The 18,052-nt window shown below is 39.0% G+C and overlaps 1 long non-coding RNA gene across 1 annotated transcript in view; it reads right to left on the bottom strand.

Annotated features, from left to right (window-relative positions):
• Nucleotides 1-331: 331 nt before the first annotated feature.
• Nucleotides 332-18,052, bottom strand: part of LOC111771528 (uncharacterized) — a 181,822-nt gene continuing 164,101 nt past the window's right edge. The window contains exon 5 of the long non-coding RNA XR_002805394.2: nucleotides 332-2,809. This is a non-coding gene — a long non-coding RNA (uncharacterized lncRNA). The remainder of the gene's footprint in view (nucleotides 2,810-18,052) is intronic.

Consider the following 18,052-nt stretch of genomic DNA (forward strand, 5'->3'; position numbering starts at 1 on the left):
CAAAGAAGGCAGGAAAAGAACACCTTTTATTCTGGCTTGAACAGTATCCACCTGAAAATTAGCAGTCTGTACCTAAGGAGAAAGAGGAAAAGAGATGTCGGCGTGGGCAGTAGGTATCTGTGACAAAACGGCCATCTGATGAGTTTGAGTTGAAGGAATAATATTCTTTCTAACCCTTAGATCCTGTGGGCTCATAGCAGAGTTATGTGTAAAGAGAGCTTCTTTCAACATACTCTTAATCTGGGAGACAAGACACCCCTTATATGTACCCCATCGTTTGTGTAACCAGTTCCCTGCATACAATTCCTTCTGTTTTAACCACTTAAAGTAGTTTTCTTTTTTCTAGTTGGACCTGGATTAATGTAGTTTCTGAAACTATTAATCTTATTGGTTAAAATCTCTCTTTTGAAAGTTCCTGAAGGAATAAAACATAAAATAAGGAGGTTTTGGTGAAAATAACCAAGCAAGGAAAGATACAGAGTGCCTAGAGATATTTCCTTAGTAAGAGATGAAAGCCACAAGAGCTTTCAAGGCAGCCATGAGAACAGTTGTTCGTTCAAATACCAAATATTTATTGAGCCTGCACTATGTGCCAGGCACTGTTAGATGCTAGAGATACAGTGGTGAATAAGACAGAGACATGGATTCTGGCCCCATGGAGCTTATAGTTCATAGAAGAATGAGAGATCAAAAAAAAGTTAAGAAAATTAAGAAATTAGAGTTGAGGTTGGGGATGTTAGTCCAGAGGGACTTCAATAATCTGATAATTTGTCCTTTGCCTTGATTTGTGAAAGAAATGGGGGGCATGAGGGCTATTCACAAATGTCCAGGGAACACTGACCTTGAAACTATTCCTCCCTTTTTGTGCTTTACTTTGTGATTCCTAAAAGTCAGTGTTCTTCTGTGCTCACCATTTTCTAGTCCTGCTTTCCATAATACTTCCCTTGCCTTGTACTAGGTTATGCAGCACTGTGTCAACCTATTGTAAATATTGCTACATTTGCAAGTATAATAACAAATTCCATGCAACTTTGCCTTTCCATATTGTCTGACAAGAGACCATTATTGTTTTAAATTTGTACTTACATACTGTAATACTTGCATTTTGCATTTAATCACTGTCACATTTTAGTGACGAGAATTGGAACTGGGGACAATTGGTATTATGCATTTTGACCTGAAATAGTATCCACAGCTGGGATTCTGCCTGGATCTATATAATCTTCAGTGATTCATAACTCAATGATCTTAATGCGTCTGTTGACCTTCCAGACAGTTGAGTAATCGTTGCTTTGTACCTAACTTGCTTGAGATTTAAAACCACTTCATCCAAGCAAAGGGAGGCAAGTACTGTATTTAAAGGAAATCTCCATTTTAGAGGGCTTTGACATCCTCCTCCCAGTAGCCTTTTCAATGTATCTTGACTCCTCCCATTTATGCCCCGTGTTTATCTTCCTCAGGAATAATGCACAGCTGGGGCTAGACTATCAATGTTGCTTATTATATATATTCTCCTGTCCTTTCTCAAGAATTTGTCCTCTTTCTCCAGGTGAATTGAAAGCAATTTAAAGACAGGACCAGGTTCTTAAATTTATTTTTGATCAATAACACCTATCCCTTCCTCCTCTTTTTGCTTCCGTTTCACTTTTGGTAAACCTGAGATTGTACCCAATCCCCCCACAACACCCAGCCTTCTTACTCCTAGGCTCTGCCAACAACTAACCTTGTGACCTTGATCAATTTGCTTAGCTTCTCAACCTGTTTTCCCATCCTTAGAATGGATTTGATACCCACCTCTTGGTGTTGTGATTAGAATGAAAAGAGAATAACCTTTTAAACAACTGTACCTGGTACAGAGCCTAGCACATAAAAGGGGTTCAGTTAGTCTACTTCTCTCCCTGATCCACACGCCACCAAATGAAACTTGTCTGTTCCGAGACCCACACCCTCAGAGTCCTATCCTCTGCTAATGTGACCATTCTACTGAGTCTAGTGCATTACCCCTTCTACATAATGTATTTATATTTTAAATGGAGTTCTCTCTACAGGAATGTCTAAAGTCTCAACTGAACTGACACCTGAGCACACTAACTAGTTCCCTTCCTGGTATCCTCTATCGTTCCCTGCTACATTCATATCCCTCATAGCACTTAGTGCAATTTGAAGTGAATTACTCCATTCCTTTACTTGTTTATTGTCTCTTTCTCCCAATAGGCTATACACTCAAAGGCAGAAACCATGTCTGCTTTAATCACCAGTAAATTCCCAGAACCCAGCAGAGTGCCCAGAACAGAGCAGACAATAAATATTTTTTTTGATGGATTGATGAATGGATGGATAGATGGAGGGGCAGATGTAATAAGTGGAAATACTAATAGAGTAAGTGGAACATTTTAGTGGAAATTTCAGGCTCATCAGAAAGATGGTAAGAGTAAGATTTGAGGGCAGACAGGTTATTTGTCACCTTAAATTGTATGGAGATAGACTTCCTTGAATAGAAAAGGTTAAGAAGAGAGTTGACTGCATGGAGCAAATGGATTTGTACAGATGGCAAGCAAGATACATGCTGAGAATTAGCAAAGAGGATATTGTGTCTAAAGACACGGGGACTCCTAAACCATAATGCTTACCATGAAATGCTTTTCATACAAAAACACCAGAAGACGGCTGACACGTAATTCATTCTTCTATTTGCTTTGTCTGCTCTGCCCAGAATTCAGCATTAAAGCCCGGCTTCTTGGACCTCCGTATTCTAGCAAGAATCCTTCGCTTCTGAAGTGAAAAATACACCACGAGCAAGCTGTCATGGCTGAGAAATCAGAAAACAAGTTAGATTTTTGAGCTGTCAGATCGAAAAGGATTTGCAAGCCCCTTCCCACCTACTCTATGCTATAAAGACGGATTTCCAGAGGTTTGAGAGAGATTTGTACTGCAGTTTCAAGGTTTACAAAATGCCACCATCCTAGGAGTTTGAATTATTCCTCCCCTGTATTTCATTCATAATGTACCTTTGCCAGCATAAAGAGTATTAAAAGGGCCTTTGAATGGTAATAAGGCCCTTAACACTTATGAGAAGCTATTTCCCTTGCGTTGCAGTTGTCATGCTGGAGGAAAATAACCAGTAACAAACTGGGTTAACCCCTTGTCTTCCAAAATCTAATGCCACTTGGTTTGTAGTTAGGGACCAGTGCCCTGAGCGATTAATTCCTGAAAAACACAAAAATTAGGATTTTCAGTAAACACTTTTATCTACTCCTTCTCTCCCCTACTCCCCTACCTCTTCCTCACTGTGAGGGAGGAAAAACTTACTCAAGAACCCCCAAATTGGAAAGCCCATCAAATTTAGGGCAAAATTCCTATGATTCAAAACATTTGGGTGAGTTCTTTCACAATTAAGAAAATATCTGAATTGCATAATATTTTCCCCCCACTCCCCCTAGTACATAGTTGTATATTTCAGTTGTGGGTCCTTCTAGCTGTGGTATGTGGGATGTCGCCTCAGTATGGCCTAATGAGCAGTGCCATGTCTGCGCCCAGGATCCAAACCTGCGAAACCCTGGGCTGCCGAAGCGGAACATGCGAACTTAACCACTCAGCCACTGAGCTGGCCCCTGAATTGCATAACATTTTAACATAAAGCTTTTTGCTTTCACACAAGGGACAGTAGAGTGTAGTAGTTAAGGATATAGACTGGAGTCAGGAAGAGTCTCTTTTAGTCCCAGCGCTATGTATTAGCTGTGGGACCTCTGGCAAGTCAGTTAGCCTCTCTAAACCTCAGTTTTCTCAAATGTAAAATGGGAATATATCAATACCCACTTAATCGAGTTTTTGCAAGTGTTTTAAGGGATCACCAATGAAAGTATATAGCATAATCCTGGTATATTCTAAGGGTTTTGTATATGTTAGCTAAGTTACTGCTAACCTAAGGAAGTACTTCTGAGTTACTCAAGAGATAGGTTCTGAGTAGTTATTCCTACACTACTTGCTTTAACATCCTGCCTTATTAAGTAGAGACTTCTAATTGATATAGTAATATTTATTTATGAAAAAGTATTTCTAAAGTGCTTAAAATTTTCTCTTGTTGTTAACATTATTCTTCATTTGCTCTCTTTATAAATAGTATGAAAGAAAACTTCATTCAGCCAGCAATGTTAGTATCACCACAAATACCAGTTGACAGTTAACATTTTTCAAAGTACTTCTTGGCACTTAAAGTAAAAAAAAAAAAAAATGTTCTTTTCATAGTTCCTTGCTCAAATGCAAACAAGAATTGTCCTGAAAGGGGTCTGCAGGCTGCAGGTAAAAATCTGACATTCAGCCAAGACTTAATTCAGAGTCAATAAAGTAATACTCTTATGCCTAGGTAGATGTGTAAATTTTCTCCACATGATAAATAAGCAGGCTGTGATTTCTATCAAATCAATCTCAGCTTGAGTCAGTCCTTCTCTAATCAATAGATCTGGATGTGCACTGAAATATGAAGTCAATATATGCAGTGTTACATTCACTTTAAACGCCTTCATCAAAAGTCCCTAGCAATTTTTCCATTATTGCCATAAATTCAGAATACCAGGCTTATTCCTTTTTCTTTTAACTACCACTTTAAAGGAACAATAAGTTTCTAGGTCCTGAAAAAGCTCTTACTTGGATCCAGTTAGAAATCCACATAGATTCTCTGACCCAATCAATGTGGTAGCTACGATGACACTGGAACCGCGCTATAAAGCAGAATTGGGTATGAGGCAATATTAGTGAAAATTGTGGTGTCTAAAAGTTATTGCTGGGATATTTGGAGTTTTTATTAGGAATTCTAAGAAGTTGGAGGCTTTTGGATAATGTGTGAATCTTAGGAAAAAGATCCACCATTTTCTGGCCAAGGTCACCAGCCTTCCACTGCTTCCCTTAACAATATCTCTTTTCATTGTATGTATGTATACAACAAAGGGCTTATCGAAGCCCTCAAGTTTTGGCAATGCAATCAGTTTGTGCAACTTGCTCAAAATTTTAAGATTGCTGGACGATCCCAGCCTGCCCATTCCTTCTTTGTGCTTCAAACAATTGTAGTCAGCACTCTTTGCTTCCTTCTAGGCTTGAATCTGTTTAGTAACTGCTCCTGACACCCTTTACTAAGGGCTATGGGATATTGTGGAGATCAATTCTTGCCATCACCCCACACCACCACCACAAAACTATGTGTGACCAGAATCTGTGTCTATTCCAAGCCTACTCAACTCAGAAGGGTTTGTCATTCATTCTGAATTAAATGATTAATCAATTGTTAACAGGTAAGTTTTCAACTGTTTATCAAGACTCCTAGCTCGGGGTTCTTATATTGGGATCCATGGAGAGAATTCAGGAGCTCTGTGAATTTGGATGGGAAAAAAATATTTATTTTCACTAACCTCTAACTATAATTTAGCATTTCTTTCAACTATAAGTGTACAAGTCATAGTTAATATTAGCAGTAACTGTGAGTTTGTCACCAATAAACAAACCACAGATATTTTCTATTTTCATATCACATTACAGGTGCTATAGATGTCTCAAAATATCATTTACACTCCTTGCTACTTTAAAATTATGATAGTTATTAGACCCATCAGTAGATCTTATTACTAGGCAAAATATGCCTACTGGCTGCTTTCGTAAATAAAATTTTTATTGGAAGACAGCCATGCTAATTCATGTGCATATTGTCTGTAGCTGCTTTCCTGCTACAAATGGCAGAGTTACGTAGGTTCAACAGGCTATATGGCCCACAAAGCTGAAAATATTTATTATCTAGCCCTTTATAGAAAAGGTTTACCAAGTCCTGATTTAATACATTAATATGGAGGTGCACATACTATTACTATATCTTTAAAATAATTATTCTAACTGTATTTCAAAATAATTGGTTTCCTTTTTAATTCTATAGATTTCATTTTATTCACTTAAAAACATTATCGTGAGAAAAGTTCCATAAGCTTTACCAGACTGGCAAAGAAGTTCATGGAGAAAAAAAGGCTTAGGAACCCCTGTCTAGCTAGAGAATAAATCCAAAGTTCTACTAGTGTTCATGTAGACTTAGTTTGTGAGTACCTTTTTGCCCTCAGCAAATAGATTTAACTAGTTAACTATGGACTTTCTTCTGCTTTCCATTTTACTTGACTACTTTATTCCCCTAACATTGTTTTATTGTGTGTTGTTATATTAAATAATTCATTCAGTCAACAATTTATTTCTTGAATGCGTACTATGCACCAGGCACTGAGGATACAGCTGTAAACAAAACAGATCAGAATCCTTGCCCTCACAGAGTCTACATTCTACCTGAGGGAGATACGCAATAAAATAAGAAAAATGATAGTATGCAAAATGAAGACAAGGGCTATAAACGAAAATAAAGCAGAAAAGTTGAATGCATTTTAAATGGAAGATTAGGGAAGGCCTCACTCAGAAGGCAGCCCTTGAGCAAAGACCCGAAGAAGGTGAGGACGTGAGTCATACTAGGGACTGGGGACAGGTATCCTAGGCAGAGGAAAGAGCTAAGGCAAAGGCCCCAAGGCAAGAGTGTGTCTGGCTTCTTCTAGCAAGGAGGTCAATGTGACTGGAGTAGAATAAGTCAGACAGTGAGTAGTAGAAGATAAGATCAAGAGGTAATGAGGCCAGGGATTCTCAACCCTCTCTTGGCCTCAGAAGCACCTGGGAAACTTTAAAAATTTGCACATACCTGGGCCACACCACACATTATCCCTCCTGGAGATATGGCTTCAATTTATTTAAGGGCCCAGACATTTGTATTTTCTTTAAGTCTTCTGGGTGATTCTAACGTGTAATAATGGTTAACAACCAATGGCGTGGGGCCATAGGCCATTGTACAGACATTAGATTTTGATTAAAGTGAGCTGAGGAGTCATTGGAGGGTTTTGATAAGAAAAGTGACATGATCTGACAGGTTTTAACAGGATCACTCAGGCTGCTCTGGGTTAGAGAGTTAAGGGGCTAATCAGAGAGACTAGTTGAGGGCTAGATAATACCATGTGATTGCAGTAAAGGTGGTAAAAAGTGGTTAGATTCAAATTGTATTTTGAAGGATAAACTATTAAGATGGCTTTTGGACTGAGGTGGGGGGATGAGAAAAAGGAAAGAGTCAAAGACGATGCCAAAGTTTATGGCCTGAGCAACTGGAAGAATGAATGGCCGTTAATTGAAATGGGCCAGACAATGGGAGGATTAGATAGTGAGGAAAACATCAGCAGTTCAGTTTGGAACATATTAAGTTTCAGATGCTTATTAGATATACAAGAGGAGATACAAACAGACAACTGGATATACAAATCTGGAGTTTAGAAGAGAAATCTGGACTATAGATATAAATTTGGGATTCAACAGCATGTACATGGCATTTAAAGCTATAAGACAGGATGGTATCACTGAGGGAGTGGTTATGGATAGAAGTGAGAAGCAGTCTAGGACTCTGACATTAAGAAGTTGGGGAGATAAGAAAGAACCAGCAGAAGAAAACTGGAGCAGCCAGAGAGGAAGAAAACCAGGTGTGACGCCCCAGAAGCCAAGGGAATTATCTGCTATACGAAATAGTGCTAAAAGGTCAAATAAGATGAGAACTGAGAATTGATCTTTGCATTAGCAATGAGCTCATTGGTGACCTTGACAAGAGCAGTTTCACTGAAGTGGTAGGGAAGAGAGTCCGACTGGAATGAGATCACGAAAGAACGGGAGAAGAGCAAATGGAAACAGTGAGCAGAGACAATTCTTTTGAGGAATTTTTGCTGTAGGAGGACAGAGAAATTGACATTTAAAATAATGCAAATGATTACAGTATGTTTGAAGGCTGATGGGAATAATTCAGCAAAGATGGAAAAATTGTTGATGCAAGAGAGAAGGAGAAGAATTACTGGAGCAATTCTATACATTTAAGGGAGAATCAGACTGCCTGGGTTCAAATCCTGGCTCCACCCCTTTTGAGCTGTGAAACTGGAAAAATTACTTTCTCTGTGTCTCAATTTCCACATCAGAAAATGGAAGTATGATAGTACCTACCTCAAAGGTTTCTTTGGGTATTGAATTAGATATTATGTAAAGCACTTACTGGTACATAGTAGGGATTCAAAAACTGTTAGCTAGTAGTAGTAGTTGTAACTACATTCCTCTCTTAACAAAACATTGCTTAAGATTTCTTTTTCTGTAAACTTTCCTAGCCAAGTAACCCCCTCCTTATCCCAACCCCAGGCTCAGTAACTCTACTCATTCCATCAATCTCTGGGCACTTATTGGATATGCGGCTACATGGTCATGTCAACGTTTGCTTCTGTTTTCTCTTTTTATATGTCATTTCTGTGTCTACATTCCCACAAGGCCTTTCTTTCCCCAAAGGGCAAGTCCTTACTATAGGGGTTAAGAGCACAGGCTTTCAAGTCAAACTGTCTTAACTTGGCTCTCCGCTCTGTCACTTTCTGACCGTCTAACTTTAGACAATGTTATTTAATTTCTGTATCTCCCTTTTCCATCTGTGATATAGGGATAATAGTATTACCTCCCTATAGATTACTGAAAGGATTCAATGAGTTAACATGCAAAAAGTGCTTAGAACAGCACCTGGCACATAATAAATTCACAACATTTTTTTGCTGCTATTATTATTCCTAGAAACCATAAACTATGTTTTCCAAACATCGGCACCACCTCCTACTCAGCATCGTACCATGACCACAACGCCACAATACATCCACCCTCTTCTCTAAATTAGAGCTTTATATTCAGGGGTATTTGCAGCATAGTGTCTACACGTTTACTACCCACCAGCCTGCCCACTGGGGTCATGTGTGCAAAATGTAATAAAAGCCCTCTTTTTCTCCAAGTGACCTGAAAGAATTCTATCAATGAACCATTGAGTCCCATCACAGTAGTGCAACTATAACTAAAAATTTTAAAAATAAACAAGAATGGCTATATTTATATACCCCAAATTTTTACGAATATTAATGTTTAAGTCAATTGACGGACTCTGCATAACTAACTGCTTTTCAGTCTTTAGATGCCAAAATAGACATCACTTACTCCAGGGAGACTTTATTCCTTGCTATGCAGTCCCTACCTCCCCCTGTGTTCGTGCTCATCATGACACCGATCACATTATATTAGAATCATCTAGTTACTTGTCAGTCTTCCCCTGAGCATAAGTATTGTGCCAATCTCACTCCCTGATGACTACAACAACACAACCATAGTAGGTACACAATAAATATTTGTTTATTTGTTATTATAGCTGTGTCATTCCCAGTAGCCAATTTGGTAGAATTTTTCCCTTTTCAACCAGGAACTTTGGTGTTGTGTAGGTATAATCACAGTACAAAATAAAATGTAATGATATGAGGGGGAGCCTCATGTGTAATCAGATTAGAAAGCTATCTCTACAGTGGGATTTGAAGGAAAATTATAAAACCACTATACAAAAATATCTTCTCTACCAGACCATCTATGTCAAGACTATACGTTGCCATGGGTTCACAGATTATTCAATGGTAGCAAAAAAACAGAAAGTAACATTTATTGAATGCCTACTATGTGCCAAGCATATTATATATGCTATCTCCTTTAACCCTCATGATGACTCTATGGTGTGTGTATGACTACTCACATTTTACTGATGGGAAACAAGGTCACAGAGGTTGAATAATTTGCCCAAGGGTACACAAAGAATAAATAAAGAGCCAGGATCTAAACACAGGTCTGCCTGACGCTACATTTTTGTGCTTTCTATATTCCACATTGGCCCCCAGGAGACAGATCCTAGACAATTAAGTAAGGATGGAAGCAAAATATGAAAAATAGCCTGGGAGGTGCTTATGGAGGGCATGGGCAAAAACGGTTTTAAGGATGAACCGTCTATTTACGTATTGTGGGAGGCAGAAGAACAGTCCCCTAAAAGCATCCACGTTCTTATCCCTAGAATCTGTGACTATGTTACCTTACACGGAAAAAGGGATTTTGCAGATGTGATTAAAGTTAAGGAATTTGAGCTGGGGAGATTATCCTGGATTATCCTGGAGGACTCTGTGTAATCACAGGGGTCCTATATTAGTTTCCTGTGGCTTCTGTAACAAATTACCACAAACTGGGTGGCTTAAAGCCCCGGGAATTTATTCTCTCACAGTTCTGGAGGTTAGAAATCTGAAATCGAGGTGTCGGCAGGGACACCCTCCTTCTGGAGGCTCTGGGAAGATTCCTTCCCTGCCTTTTCCAGCTTCTGGTGGTTCTAGGTGTCCTTTGACTTGTAGCTGCACTGCTCCAATCTCTGCCTCTGTGATTCCATCGCCTCCTCCTCTTCTCTGTGTCTTCTCCTCTTCTGTCTACCTCAAATTTCCCTCTGCCTTTCTCTTATAAAGACACTTGTCATTAGATTTAGAGCCCAGTCAGATAATCCAGGATGATCTTTTGTGTCAAGATCTGGAATTATATCTTCCAAGAACCTTCTTCCAAACGAAGTAACATTCACAGGCTCTGGGAATTAGAACGTGGACACATCTTTTGGATGCCAGAATTCAATCCACAGCTTCTTAAAAGTAAAGAACCTTTTCCAGTTATGGTGAGAGGGAGATGTGACCACAGAAGAATGGTCAGATAGATGCAACGTTGGTGGCTTTAAAGATAGAGGAAAGGGGCCATGAGCCGAAGAATGGAGGTGGCCTCGAGAAGCTGAAAAAGGCAAGGAAACAGGTCTTCCCCTAGAGCCTCCATAAGAAAATGCAGCCCCACCTGTGCCTTGGTTTTAGCCCAGTGAGACTCATTTGGGACTTTAGACCTCCAGATCCATAACATAATAAATTTGCATTGTTTTAAGCCACTAAGTTTGTGGGAATTTGTTACAGTAGTGAAAGAAAAATTTACATCAGTACTGAGGAAAGTTAGAGCAAACGTTTGGATCAGAACAAGTGTGGAAGCCAGAGTCAAGAGGGCAGGTCATGGAAAAGAAGGATGTAAATGCCAGAAGGCACAGCAGGGCAGATGGCAAGAACTAGGAAAGCCACAGGAGGAAGAAGATCAGGATAAAGAAAATAGAAGAACCGATACACATTACTAATATCCAGAAGCACCCTAGATAGTGGAGCATGAGGCCAGGGGACTGATTCCGACATAGGGATCCCAGACCCTGTAGGGAGGACACCGTTAGAAGCATGCTGTCCGGTCAGAATATGTGTGGGCAGGAGAGAGGAGCATAATCTGGCAAGCATAGCCATATAGAGTTGCCTGCAATTTTCACATTACTCACTCTTTGGGTTAAAGCATTTAAGGTCTTTCTTAAAGTTCAAGCTTCATACTAGTATCACCTACTTAACACACTCATTAAAAAGCTGTCCTACTGAGTCACCTAACAGGGTCTGAGATAAAGGCCCCAAGACCGATAAGTAAGTGCAGATAAACAACTAGGAAATGTTTACAGTATGGAGCATTAGTTAGGAACAAGTACTGAGCCTGTTACATGGTATGAATGCAACAAACTTCTGTTGAATGGATGAATGAATAGATGAGTGAATGAAAACACTTGAGACTCAGGAAGTTTTTGGGACATGATGACTTAAAGAAAGAAGGACGCACAAAAACGGCAGTGGGACTCCAAAGGCAATCTTGGCCTATGTAACCATTGTCCTGAAAGCTGGTCATGGGCAACACTTCTCTATGACTGGGTTGGTGTGTCTTTTTATAGCATTTGCCTCCTTCTTCCATAGATAACTTTATTGCTTGTAATTCCTAATTTCAAAAGTAATACCTCTCAAAGGAAAGGGAAAAATGCATGTAATCTCATCACCCCAAGATGACTATTTTGGAGCATTTACTTCTAGTCTGATGTCTTTATCTATAACTCTGTGTCTCAGTCAGTCAACCAATCTTTCTCTCTCTCTCTCTTTCTCTACATATACACGTGTGTATGTGTGTAGCATTTAAAAATATGGTATCTTACTCATACTCTAATTTACTATTTTTTTAATTGTTTTTATATTTTTAAACACAGCGCATATTGTGGTTGCTTTTTCAGGTCAATACATATTCTATTACAACATGATTTTATATGATTATATAATATCTCAACCTATGAATATACACAATTCATTTAACCAATCTCCTGCTATCTTCTTTTTATAATCTTCCACCATTAAAAACAGTGGTGCAGGGGCCGGCCCAGTGGCATAGTGGTTAAGTTTGCACACTCCACTTCCACGGCCCAGACCTTGCAGGTTCGGATCCCAGGTGTGGACCTAGCACTGCTCACCAAGCCATGCTGTGGTGGCATCCCACATAAAATAGAGGAAGATTGGCACAGATGCTAGCTCCGCAACAATCTTCCTCAAGCAAAAAAAAAAAAAAAAAGACAAGGAAGATTGGTAATAGATGTTAGCTCAGGGCCAATCTTCCTCACACACACACAAAAACAGTGGTTCAGTGGACATTTTTATAATCACTGCTTTCCACACATCTCTAATTGTTTCCTTAAGGTAACTTCCTACAAGTGGAATTGCACATTTTATGGATTTATTTAGATACATATTGTCATTAAATCCCATAAGGAGATATACCTATTTACATTCTGACTTCAGTATATGAAAGCTCAGTTTCCTCAAACCTTTGTCAATATAAATTTTCTTTTTTTTTTTAATTTGCCAGTGTAATGCATGGACTTAGTTTGTATCTGTCTGACTGTTAATGAAGGTAAATATTTATTTATTCATTGGCCATTTTTTGTTTCTTCCTATCTGAATTACCTTTTACGTCCTTTGTCCATTTTCTTATTTATGTTTTCATCTTTTTTAAATTAACTTGTAAGGACTGTTTAAGTAGACCAGTTATACTTAATACCTGCCACAAACATTTTCCCATTTGTTTTTTCCTTTAATTTTTGTTTACTATGGATTTTTAACCTACAAAGGGAGCTGAAGATGTTTGTTTGTCTTTGTAGCATTTACTCAATCTTTTTCTTCCCGATTTTACATCTTTGCTGTTATCCTTAGAAAGATGTTGCTACTACGAGAATATAGAAATACAACAAATACCTATAGTTTCTTTTCATTATTTTATAGCTTCATTTTTACATTTTAATTTTTAAACTATCTAGCAAGTTTTTATTGAATGGTTTGAGGTGAGGGTCTGATTTTAGTTCATTCTTAATAGATAGACATTTATGAGATGATGAATTTTCACTAGAAATTCACCAAAATAAATCCAAGAAAGAGTGTACTGACTCTCAAACTAGTGAAATAATTTTTTTCAAAACCTACATTTTCCATACCGCACCTTAGGTGTCAACAAGTAATGAATTCTGATCTGCAAACATAACCCAGTATGCCAGTATTTGCAGATGTACCCATGAGCCAACCAAATAGCAAAGCTCCTTTGCAAGCAAAAGGTCAACTTCCCAGTGTGAAGTCTCCAGTTACAGACTCACATTCATTCTCAAATCACTCTAACACACAGAAAACAGACATATTTACTTTTCACACGATTCATGGGTGAATTTTGCTCTGAAACAAAGTCAACAACCAAATCTTTCCTCAACAAGCTGAAGCACATTCCTCACTGGTCTCTGGATGAAAGGCCCTCTGGTAAACTTGGTGAGAGCAACAAGAAAAGAGGGACTTTTAGATTAGAAGAAAATGCCCCTATTTCACTACAGACAGTGTCCTTTGGACCTAAATACTCTTGGTTCTGAGTTATATTTCCTAGAAGATGTTACCAAGGCAAATGCTCAGGGAAATAGCAGCTGGAGCCATTTGAGAGTTACTAATTACAGGGCATCACAGGTACAATTTATAATCCTTCTTGACAGATGTGACCCATTATATTAAGCATTGTTGGCATGCTCTACAAGCCAGATGCAGGCTGGGAAAAGGTTGGTCTTCGAGCAGCACAGCTTCCAGCAAGCTTCGCTATTACAAATAGCTCTGTACATACATAGGAGAAACAACTGCTGACATGATATAATAGGAAGATTTTTTTAAGACCAATTGATTTTAAAATATCTCACTCCACCCCATGAGGTATTCATATGCAAAGAAATGCCTAGAAGTTCTGTTAGATTATTAATTCTGCCTATATTATACAATACCACTGATTTCAATATTTGGATTGAAGTGATTTTTCTGGGTTTGAGCCACAATGTTCCAATTAAAATATCTTAACAATTGAAAAAATTATTTCCAGTGATTTTCCTCCAGCCCATGCTGCAGCTCAGTAACATCATGCAGAGAAATGAGTGTTCAGTTCAAAGCATTTCAGGAAGAGGAAGAAAAATGTCAAAACCATCATCATCACTCTAGGCAAAACAGGTAGCTGAGTGAGTGGCTTTTAGACTTTCAGTTGTTCCTGAAATGGCCTGAAGTTATGGCTAGAGGGTCCCTTGGCCACAAATACAGAGAACTACTGTCCTCTCCACACAAGCAATAAATAGACTCAAAGAAGAATCATATACACCTTTAATCATTATTATTTTTCTAAGCTCTCCTTTAAAGATAAAGAAAACAAAAAGATAATTTATGTTTACAGTTCTGTGACACATAAAAAATATAATTAAAGTACTAAATCTCTCCAAAGAAATGCGATGTCCAGAATTAAATTCGGCATTTAGCTGGAAAGGAGTCCCCTTGGAGAGATCAGGTTGATATGTGAGGGATCCGTTTTGAAGTCCTGTTGCTGTTGTTGTTGTTGTTTTTCAAGGGATGGTATTTTGGTCAGCCCTACTCTGATTTCTCCTTACAACTGTCAATCAGAATGAATTTCAGGACACATTACCTGAATCCCAAGATGTAGCTACATTAACAGCCCTTGATTTTTGTTCTTTCAAATGCCATTTAGATATATGGAAGTCATTCTTTCCTATCATATTTCCAGCACCCTCTGACAAAGCAGCATTTAACATTTCCCACACAAGAGGGCTGTTTTTCGTAATGGATTTCCGAATACGGAAAGTAACAGAGTTTGTTTATTTTTTAATCTTGTTTATTAGTTGCATAAAACTGTCGGCAGCTTATGCTAGTCTTGAACATATCAAGCTGATTTAAGACAAATTTTTCTGAACTTCATAGAGAGTGGGAAAAGGAGATAAGAAAATGGAAGACTACACAGAGGGGGCAATATTTTTTCCCTAAAGGATTTCAATCTAAATTTTTTTGGTAAAAGCATAGTTCATCTCTCTAACACACTATTGGCTCTAATAAGGATACCACAAACTCAAAAATGTCGGAGTGTAAGCTTTAAAGATTGGGTATGTTATTTACAGACTTGGGCACTGACCACATTTGCTTGCATGAATCTTGAAGAATCATTTTTGGCTCATCTCATGAAAAATCCACTGGGCAGCCATATATTTGAAAGTGCTGTCTTCTCTCCTTGTAGGATGGGAGCCCCAATCAATCTTTTGTGTTATGACCAGGTGTAAGTCATAAAACAGCAGTTATTGCAGGTTTTATGGAGCTGAGAGCTGGGACACTCATGAGGAGGATAAGTTCATAATAGCCTTAAAGAGCAAGCTATCCTTCAAGGTCCTAGGTTTCCATAGAGAGGCTGCTCCGGTGATCAGCAGCCTTACTTTTTTACCAACATTTCTTGCTATTAGAAAACACTTCTACATTCACCAACTCAGCTAGATAACAAGTATTTACTGTATTTAGAGGCTTGCGTACTGAAGGCTGTCTAGTAGAAGGAGCTAGTTATTTCCTTCAACCTGTAACCTGTCAACCTCCCAGGTAGAGATGTGTGAGGGTTCAAGTATTCAAATGTCCCTCATTAACCCAGTGTGGATTTTTAACCATGGCTTTGAGCCTTCCTAAAAACTATATGTTCGGCAGCCTGCACCACACCTTTTGAGGTATTAAGTCCTTTCTTTGTCCTAAATTTGCCTTTTGCAAACATTCAAAAAAGGATCCTTAGGTATAATATAATTGAGGTGTGTTATTAAAGTGTGTGATATTAAAGTGACAAATATAAGGTGATATTAAAGCATGCCTTTAATGTCCTCTATGCCACCACCCTAAGGAGCCCAATTCTTCCCTTGGCCTACTGCCTCTAGCTCAATGCCTTAATACCACACCACTCCAAGCCACTGAATGGAAATGTGTAAAGTCTAGAACCGTTTTCATTTCCTATGGTTCAAACTGTCTATCTCCATGTATCAGCTAACTAAATTTTAATGCTAGCCCATACTGGTATGATAACAGAAGGGGACTAAAGAAGTCTATAGGAAACAAGCATAGATGCACTTCATCTGGAGCCTTCTGGAAAATGTGGTGTCCCCACCTTTGTCTAATCTAATTTTACTAATGGTAGAGAGGACCAGGGCAGGTTGGAGGGATAGGCAATAGGGTAATAAGAGCAATGCATGGGGTAAGATGTAGCCTCTTAAGAGCGCCATCAAATTAGACCATGGAAGTAGTCACCCACTCAGATGTCTTTTTTGCGAGCTCTTAGAAAGCAGAGACCATTCCCTGAATTAATTAGTTAAACATATAGATTTCCCTTTGATCAACGACCACTTTATTTAACAAACGTTGACTTAGCTCCTTGCCCCATGGGCCAGGCCCTGTGCAGAGGGCTGAGGATACAATGATAAATCAGACACAGGCCTGGTCCTCAGGTAGACTTTCTGGTGGGAGAGACAATCAATGAAGCAGAGACTCACAAGATCTTGAGGGCACCGTGTCCCTGCTGAGGAGCACCAGAAGCAAATGTTTGTGGAGGGAATGAATTTCACATGGGTGACATGTAAGACTAAATAGCTCTGATTTGGGTAAATATATCACTTAAACCAAAAGTTAAAATTATATTACAAAATATGTAGGGAGTTGCCCTTTTGTTTGGTTTTGCCGAAGTGAGTTTTACATGTAAAGGGATTTTTTTCATGGATCCCCTGACAAACCTATGACAAATAGCCCCAAACTGCAGTAGCTGAACTTTGAATTAACCAGAAGGGCAGTGCCTCTCAGTGTTCTTGTGATCTGGAAATACTTCTTTTTCTGCATTTTCCTGTTTTGATTGAGAAAGAATTAACATACAATGAAATGCACAGATTACAAGTTTTCAGTTTGATATGTCTGGACAGGGGTATACTCCCCTGTAACCACCACTCAGAACAAGATTCCCATCACCCCGAAAGTTCCCCTTGCCTCTTTCCAGTCATTTCCACGTACAGAGACATTCAGAGACAATCACTGTTATAAATTCTCCTATTACTGTGGATTAGTTTGGCCTGCTCTTGAACTTCATATGTAGGGAATCATATAGTATTTACTCTTTTGCATCTGGGTGGTCACACTGGCATTTGGGGCAGCACACTTGAAAGGATTAAAAGCCTCAAAACAACATTAAACAAGGAAGCAATAAATACAAAACAATCCCCACTGCGGTGTTTAGTACCTCACCGTGTTTATCAAAATAGCCACAGTTATGTCTTCATGTCACTGCCCTTCAGCTCTAAATCATTTAAGTCAAACTGTTTTCTCCACAAGAAAAATCCTCCTACGTTCTAGGACACACCTGATCTTTCCTTGGTGTGGCCTGACGTACCATGCCTGTTATGTCTTCCTCAAGAGGGCTGTACTTGCCTCAACTTTCACGCAGTACATATCACTCTCAAAGTACGATCCCTCAATTTTGACATACGTGCAATTTACATAATGAGCAAAATTTCACTGTGCAACTGGGAAGGCTTCAAGGACACCACTGTACTCGAGTACACAGGGTGAGAACCGCCAGGGAGAGACATCCGTGCCAAACGAAACAAGTGCTTCTGCCTCCCTGTGCCAGGTTTTGTTCTTCCTTCACTTTCTTACTGAGTCACTGAAGAACACTGCCCAACATAACTGGTTGCACCAGTTGGATTTTCCCTGCCCCATTCAGCCCAGATGCTGCTGTTGTTTTCCACTCTTTAATCAGAATACAGAACGCCACATGCTGAGTGCATCAGAGAGAAAACAGCAGAAAAGACAGTTCAGTAGTGGAGTTAACTGGATAGCGAAGAAAGGATGTCTTATGTCCATGACTCAAGCCTTATATATTTCCTTCC

The sequence above is a fragment of the Equus caballus genome, chromosome X, assembly GCF_041296265.1.
Source record: "Equus caballus isolate H_3958 breed thoroughbred chromosome X, TB-T2T, whole genome shotgun sequence".
Classification (NCBI taxonomy): domain Eukaryota; kingdom Metazoa; phylum Chordata; class Mammalia; order Perissodactyla; family Equidae; genus Equus; species Equus caballus.